The following is an 8,999-nucleotide window of genomic DNA, read 5'->3' as shown; positions in this document are numbered from 1 at the left end:
GTTGGCAGTGCTATGTTCAAGCAGATTTAAGAAAATCACTGATAATAAATCTTCCACTATTTCCTTTGTATATAAGTTGGTATCTCCGTTTCCCATTTTTCCTGATACATTTTATTCTGTGATTTATATCCCACGCAGAAGCAAAGCCTTTTAAACATAGGAGAAAACCTAATGTTTCACAGATGTTATAAGGAGTTTGCAGTTAAATTGAATATATTAAAAATGTGTTCTACGCTTAAAAAATGATGAGTGATCTTTGTTGCTTCTGCTTATAGATACCAGAAGAAAAACAGCCCGCTATTCAGGAAACATTAAACAGACATCTTATGAAAATTTGATCCATTTGAGGGAACATTAAGTCGGGTGTCCCAAAACTGAGGTATCATTTAAGACACTTAAAAATATTTAGAACAGAGAGGCCACCTGAAAACTAGAAAACTAGAGTGCTCCAGGACTTGCAAAGATAAAAGACTTTATGGTAGACTAGCACTGCATTACCAGATTCCTGCCTGATACTTAATTCTCAACTTAATGCTGTTTAGGTTATTTTATTTTTTTTATTATGTTTATTGAAGGATGTGCTCTGTGGAAGTGCTTATAAATTTCAAAATTAAAGGAAAAGAAGGATTCCAGGAGATTAAAGATGAGAGTGAGCGTTAGCCCCTCAGATTTAGGATGACAGAACATTGTACAGTGAACAGTATCTTGCTTACAGGATGGAGAATGTTAACTACTGAACTGGCACGCACAAACAATTTGACAATAGATATTAACCACCTGGCCACACCATTGAAAGAATCTGTTTTAAGAAGTTGTGTAAACAAACTTTGATAGTTTGCATAATAACATGCTCTTATCAGCTCTGAGGCTGATGAGTTCAAACAGCAGGACACCGGAGATCAACAACGTGAGCCTTTCTTTGGAAGTGGGATTCTAATTCATCCAGACTTTGAACTGGCTGGGGCATTTTTTGCCTCCATGAGAAACTCCCATAGACATACATTATATATATATATATATATTACATTTTTACGTATTTATTTTGTATGGTAAGTGGTGACTACAGGCTTAATTCAGTGCTCTTAACTCCCTTTTCACACAGCAGATAGTTTTCATTAAGAACATACAAAATGCAATGCAACCTTTCAAACACCAGGCAAAGAAAAAGAACAACCTAGGAAATGCTTTTTATGGCAGGGCTATTTAAATATAATCACATATCTGTCATCAGACAGGCCTGCTTGTAACACTTTGTCAGTCCTCCTGGAGAGGAGGTGGTCTGCAGGCAGGGTTTTTGAATAAGTCAGAGTGTAGGATTTTTTTTAAAGGCATAATGAGCAGCTAAGAAATCATCTGTAATTTTCATCATTTCTTTCTATTAAAGCAGCACTCAGCTGTCCCAAGGTAGGGCTAAAGCCCCACTGTGCTAAGCACATGAAAAAATTAGTGTGTGCCTCTGCAGCTGTGTATTTATGTATGAGCAGACCTCTACTAGGGTGAACAAGCTCTTTGCTGTCAGCAGCAGTGCTCCTGGACAATGAAGCATGTACGTGTTTGCTGAAAAAAAATTGAAAACAAGTAGACCCTACGAGGATCAAAGCCATCCAAAACAAACAAATCTCCCAGTGCAGGTGCAGACTATAGTCATTTTGGGAATGAATTCAGATTCATCTACAGTGTCTGTGGCAGGGGACAGGGAGCGGGTGACAGGCCGGTGAGGTAGGCTGGGCTCTTGCTTCCCGTGCTCATCTGAAACATCTTGCTCAAATACTTTGCTTATGTCCTCCTTACTGAGAAATTAAAATGCCATTAGAATTGTCAGTTTGGCACAGATTTTTTTAATTTAAGGATAAAATAAGCAGAAGAGTTTGCCTCAGACATTAGTAAGCCAGTACCAGCAAAACCAGTGCTTAATTTTGATGTAGGGGATTAGGAAACCGATCTATAATCACAGAGAAGCAAGTACTCTCAGCTCCCATTGCCATAACAGAGAAGACCTCTCTCATGCTGTTTTTGTCTGACAATTTTGGTTATTCATCCTTACATTCTTGAGAAAATATTAGTTGCATTAGCTATAGTGTTTTGTTTGTTTGTTTGTTTGCTGTGTTTTTGTTTTGTTTTGTTTTTTAATCTTAGAAGATTTCATAGAATCATAAAATTTGGAAAAGACCCCCAAGAGACTGTAAAATAAATAAACCAAAGTTAGCAAATCTGAGGTGGAAAAAATTCCTAAAGTAACATCTTAAAACTTTTGATGAATGTATGGGTCAGAGATGTCTATTTCCTAATGCTAATGTTACATACTAGCTGCTTTACATTTCAAGTATCTTTATGGCTAAGAAAAATAGCATATTTTTCTTAGAAAAATATCATATTTTTCTAATATCATATTTTTCATATTTCTAAGAAAAATAGCATATTTTTCTTCCCAGTATTTTCCTCAGATACTGTAATGTCTTAAAAGAAGAAGCAATTTGGGGAAGGTGTGAAAGAGTTAAAAAGGCAGCTTTTAGGGAAAAGCTAAGCTCAGGATCCCACGCATACTGGAATGAGGCTCTGTAAATTGGTTCTAATAAAACATGAGACAACAGGGTTAGAACATCAGACAGGAATTCTTCAGGATTAAAGGTAAAAATAAACCAGGCCAGGCTAACAGATTTATGCATGATTGCAGAAGTTCCTCCAGAAAAAAGGCTTCCTGACTGTCTGTCTGGGTTTACCTTGCACCTGGAGCCCTCCTGGATTCCTTACAGACACCGAGGTCTCACGCAACACCATCCCAGGGCCATGCCTCCTGCCTTCTCCTTTTGATTCAGAGATTTCGGTGCTGGCTGCATGCTGGTGTGTTAGAAATGCCTTTCATTACCTCTTGCCTAGACTGTAGCCGTGCAATATTGAAGATGAACTCATCGCTGTTTGAAGAACTACAGCAAAGTCACAGGACAGGTCCCAGTGAGTAAATGAGAGCTCATTACATGTCTCCCTCTTCTACCGGGACTGGCTTTCCACAGAAGAGTGCCATCCAACTGGCATCAGCGGGACTTGGACTGCTGTCTTCCCTCAGAAGAAATGACTGACAGTGCAAACAGCCAAAAGCCTCCCCCTGGCAGAGGGAGCTGAGTCTGCTCCATCCCCTGTCTCTCTGCAGGACAGCAGTAGGATGTGAGCCCCGCAGGAAACAGGAGCGATGGGAAGTGGCTTCTGATGCTGAGAGTGGAGAACTGTGGATACAACAGTTTATACAGAAGAATTGTGACAGAGGAAATTGAATCCTTCTGCTCAAAGTATCAAGTAAAATCCATGAAATTGTTCACAACCTTCTGGATGGTCAGTGCCAAACAACAACAAAAAAAAAGTCAGATGATGAGAAAGAATCACTGCTCAGTCACTCAGATTTCTATTATAAGGGTAACAGCCAGCAGTTCAGGAGACATCTCTGTGTCTTGTTCAAAGTAATAAAGTGAACTTCTGTGGGAACTACTTATCACCTCACCTCCTACAGGCACACCAAACATGGTCTTGCCAAACCATTTCTTCCCCAGATGAGAGAAGGAGACAAAGAAAGAACCACAAATGATGATTCCCACTTGTATGTCAATTATACACAGAGAGCCACGACAAGTAGTTTGATGGGTACTGTCTGGCAGTAACTGCAGCAGCAACCTTGTCTCATGCCGTATACACTACTGCATTTATCTATCATGAACTCAATATGCAGGAGCTGGTTGGTGTGATGGGGTTGTTCCCTGCTGAGCAGTCTGAACCAAAATCTAGGGACCACTGGTAAGAACTGAGCAGCTTTGCAATGACCTGCAATGGAAAGGCCTTCACTCACCTGTGTAGGATCTGTTGTATTTTGGAGAACAGATGTACCACAGCGTAAGGTCAAACACTACGTTCAGTGCTGTTTTGTTTTTCATTCATTCCAATCAATAATCTCTTTAGTAACCAGTACAAATAAAACAAAACAAAACAAAAAAAACAATAAATATTGTGAGGACTGCTGCATCTCTGGCCAACTCCAACATTTTTTCAGCATGTGATCAAACGTCCATATAAAAAGCCTGATAAAATCTTGGACCCTTTAGGGCTTGAACCTGGAGAGACGATCAGCCGAAATGTTCAGTAGCTCAGCTGAACTCCACAGGCCCTTCTGGAATTCCTGGACTAAGGACTTAATCCTCCCAGGTCACGAAGGTTTATGAATTTGTTTGCTTCTCAATTACTGAGGCTTCAGGAGGAAAAGCAATGGGAGATCTGTATGTGAACAAACAGGCATGAGCAAGCCACTGGCATGATGGAAGCAGAGCTGCAAATTTCATAGAAGTCATTTATTATTCTGGCTCCTGCATCTATTTTTAAAGCTGTTTTCCTAAGAATAAACACTGCTAGGGAAATGAACCTGCCCTACCAAGTTTTATCATCATTTATATTACCAGAGTGTCTAGGAGTCCTTCTCAGAAAAATGCTCCACTGCATTAGGCATTACGCAAACATGTGGGAAGAATAAAGGGGGCTTCCCACCGAGAGCTGGAGGCTGGGGCGATGAGCAGTGTTTGGCCAAGGACATGATGAAGGAGCAGTTTCCACAGCAGGCAGAGAGCCTGAATAAAGTGACATACAGGAGCAAATAGAAACGGAGATTTCAGAAATAAAACACAGGTTGTGTATGTTGAAGGCAATATGTTGGCAGGTCAAGAAGACAGAAGAGATTTGGCTAGCAATAGATCATTAGAAACTGTGCTGAGAGCAATTTCAGTGGTCAGCATGGGGACACAGCCAAATTAGTGGGGATCTAATACAGAAGCGAAGCACAGGAAGCAGGAGATCTTGTTAATAGCACATTTTACGAGTGTAAAAAGAAAAGGGAAAGGGATGTACAGGTTAGGAACATTTTCTTCCAGTATAAGAGAAAATAAATGACTTTTCTTTTGTGAGTGAAAAGAGCTACAAGTGGGTAGTCACTGGGACTTTAGAGAAATGAAGGTAAAGTGAAAAGGGTCAAGTGATGGTCATTAAGAAACTCAGCAGAGATTAGAGATGAGTGGAGCAATATGGTAAAAAAATGCATCTATTTGCTGTCTGGGAGAAATACGTGTATATAAGATCTACTGCCCAGCCAGAGACAGTCCAGTTTCTGACCCACATGAAACGCCTGCCTCCTCCTGAATGGGACAGCTGAAGTGACATTGCAGGCTGACAGCAGACATGAGGGGAAAGAAAGGTTTAGCTGACAGGTCAGAGGCACTGGTGTGGTGCACATCCACCAAGACCTCGTGCTTTGAGGTACTGCCATCCTCCTGCCCCTAAGTACTAGTTTAGGCCAGAGCTGTAGTGACCCCTCTGAAGCAAGGAAGGTGTTTGGGACAAATGTGTTCCTAAAGGGAATGACGGATTTATTTCAAAGGAGTTGGCCTTCACATTTTATATCGCTGAGTTAAACTTGCTACTGAATCTCTTCCTATTTTGAGGCAATATTAGTAGATATCAATGCTGAAATGTACCATCAGAGTGCCATCCAGGAACATTAGCCTAGTGAATTTCCCTCACTAATTTTCTTGGTTGACAAAAAAAATACGGATAGGACAGTGGATGGCTTATGGTAGTTCCCAAAACATATTGTTAAGTGGAAAGGTCAGAATTGCCTCAGAATAACACTGACAATTTTTTCTTGAAAATTTATTCAGTTCACTGTAAACGCTTTTCAGCTTAAAATATAAAAGTTGCCTAGGCTAGCAACATATATATATATATTTTATCATATATACAAATTTCTTTCAAGATTGTGTGAAGCTTCAACACTGATTAAATCTAAAAGAACCTTTTTTTTTTTTTTTTTTTTTTCTTGTTGCTGTAACAAGATGCTCCACAGGCTTTCTGCATATTAGAAGTTGGAAAGAAAGTGCTGTGACCAGTTCATCTGAGCTAGACCATTCTCTGCAAACAAATGCATACCTGTTGTTGGGTGTCTATAATAATGTAGTCCATCCTACTGTCAGGGCCAAAACTGTGACAGGCAGAGTCGCAGATGGCACAACAGCAATCAGACTACCATAGTGTATGAAAGGAGGAGAGACCCTATCCTGAGCATCTATGAAAACTATCCTCATGAGAGGGAACATACTTACACAGACCAGAAGTGGGTCACAAAGGTGCTGAGACTCCAGCCACTAATGTTTCAGAATCTTTATTTTTTAAATCAAGGGGTTTTATGTGTATTAGAAAAAGATGATTATACACCTCTCTAGAAAAACAAACAACAACAAAAAAAGAAAAAAAAAACCAACACTATCAGCATTCATCTTTCTTCTTGACTTCTCAGTGATTTTACCTGTGTTTTATGCACCCTTTGTAATTTAAACCTACTGTAAAGAGAATTGCTTTGTTCAGCAGCCTCAAGTAAATAAAAAATGTTAACCCCCTGCTAAGTTTAATTTCATGACTACTCCTGTTATGATTCAGTAGGTGTTTCATTTTCCAATTCCAAGAGGCAAATTTTGTCACTCTTTACTAGGGATTCCATCTCTGAATGTCCCAGCATATCCTCTGCACCTTCCACGTAGTCTACCAAGTTCTGCCTCATATGCTTCCTTTGATTCAAGTCTGCAATAACAACAGCATTTTATAGCACTTACACTGCTAAGAGCACAGCAAAAATGCTAATTAAATCCGTCTTCCTCACTCAACTGCATAAAGGAGAGAAAAATTTAAATGATGGGTTTCTCAGTAGCCCCCAGCAAATTTCCCTTGGATTTAGCTGCCATTTAGAAATCGATGCTCCTACGCACTGTTTGGCACATTTCAATTTTGTACTCTCTTGTGTGATTCCATTTGCTTAATGGATCAAGGTTCGGGAAAACAGCTACATCTCTCATTCTTAACAATCTCTGTATTTTAGTGTTAAACCCAGATAACCTGTAAAACATTATAACTTTAGTCATTAGCCTGTTAGCGTGCATAAGGAGAGGGAGGGAAAGTGCAGAGGCCTTGACTTAACTGCTACTTCCACTTGATTTAACTACTACTTCCCCTGTTAGACTGGACTGTACTTTGCATGAAACACAGCAGGCTTATCTGCTGTCATCTCAGATGAAGGGCTCAGACCTGTGCTAGGGAAGCGATGTGCTTTCCAAACCCGGCTGCATAAAGAAGACATTAAAACTGATGTACTGCCTTCTCATTAGTATTTAGAGATCATGTTAGAACAACTTCTCAGTTCTCACTGACAATGATTGCAAACTTTAACTTCAAAGATCAAAAACGATGTTGCAGTTCCACAGTAGGAATTTACACACAAATAAAAAACATGGGGGTAATTTTGACTAAATACTTGGTTTTACTGAAGCAACCTCTTCATTAATATCTAACTACTCCTTAATGTTGCAGTTTCGTTTAGCTTTTGGAAAGCATATCCATTATTTACAGCCTGTTGGTAGGCTCTCTGAGCATTGATAAGCCCACACGTTCTGCTTAAGGGAATGCCTGGCATTGGACAAATATAGAGATTTAACTGAGGGTTGCAGCATGCTAATGCTTTTCCAGAAAAGAAAGAAACAATATGCATTGCTGTAGCAGTATCTTAGAAAGCTACTCTTTTACACTTCAAGTCTAAAATCCTTGCCTCTGCTTTCACATCGGTGCTTAAGGAAGAGGGCAAAGGCAACCAAACCAGCTCTAGAAAGCCCAATTTCAGCTAAGGTAAAATTTTGCTACATACAGCAGCATGCAAAATTGCCGTCAAATACTGGTTTCAATTTCTGTTAGGACTGCATGCACAAAATACCAAGGTGACAGGTGGAAAGGAAAAAATTCAGATGAGGAAGCAGGGTCGTGATTTTGAACACCCACAGGAAACCAGACTCCGTAGATTGGAAGGACAAGGAAGGGAGAGAAGCCTTTTAAAGCCTCATCTATCCCATCTCTGGGTAAGTTCTTCTTGGCAGGAGACTGCAGAATCCCTTGCAATAACAAGAAAATATTTTGGCCCCATCGTTAAATTTCATATGAAAGGCTCCCTTCCCCTGCCTTTAGGAAGAATGTAAGTAATTGCTTCTTAGAGCAGCCACTCTGAGGCCACGGAAAGGGGCAGTGCCTTCCTCAGTTCTGGCAAAATGCACAAATCCAGCTCAGTCAAATATGTTGTTGGACACAATGGCACTTACTACCATGCAAGAAACTATAGGTTTATACATACATGTTTATTATTATTATTATTTAAATTAATACTTGGATTAAAAATTGGGGGTGAAGTTATCATTTCAGATGAGATGACTGAAAATAAGTGAACTTTCAGCTTTATCATCCAAAGCAAATGCTCACTAAGATGCTGAGATATCACACACTGCCTAAGCTGAGTTAGGTTTGGCAGGAGTTTTATATGCACTTTCTATGAAAATATAGAAATGCAAATAAATTTGCTTGAATGTTTGTCAAATTCAGACTTCATGCATCAGGCTACAGTGAATATATTTCATCTGGATGGAAAATCAAAGAAAATTAGTTGAGTTTTATAGGCAATAATAGAAATTAGCAATATTATTTAACAAGGGGGGAAAAAACAACTTAGCTACACTACTAGGGCTCAGCTATTGCAGTAAACAAGCCAGATTTTTTTGCATACAATACTTTCATTAACAATTAATTATTGTATTGTTGAGAACATGATGCAAAGCATGAGATCATATTTGTAGGTATGCTGGTATTGCTCCTCAGTTGTATCACTGCACAAGAAGCCTGTATTAGTAGTCTGTATCCATATGCTCTTAGTCAAAGCTGTAAAACTGTTATCCAAGTGAAATAATTATAATAAAACAATTATATTCGGCACAAGCTGTTGTTAGAGTATGGTTCAACCATAATTATTACAATTAAACATTTTTACTATGATAGTTATTGTCAACAGAACAAAACGTTCACCTCTCTAGGCAAGTGAGGAAGAAATGGGGGAAGGTTTTACTCCCTCATTCCTCACATTAACGTCTGGGTGAAGTCAAACCAAG

Source organism: Anas platyrhynchos, chromosome 6, assembly GCF_047663525.1.
Source record: "Anas platyrhynchos isolate ZD024472 breed Pekin duck chromosome 6, IASCAAS_PekinDuck_T2T, whole genome shotgun sequence".
Lineage (NCBI taxonomy): Eukaryota > Metazoa > Chordata > Aves > Anseriformes > Anatidae > Anas > Anas platyrhynchos.
Note: the sequence above shows the minus strand (reverse complement) of the source record.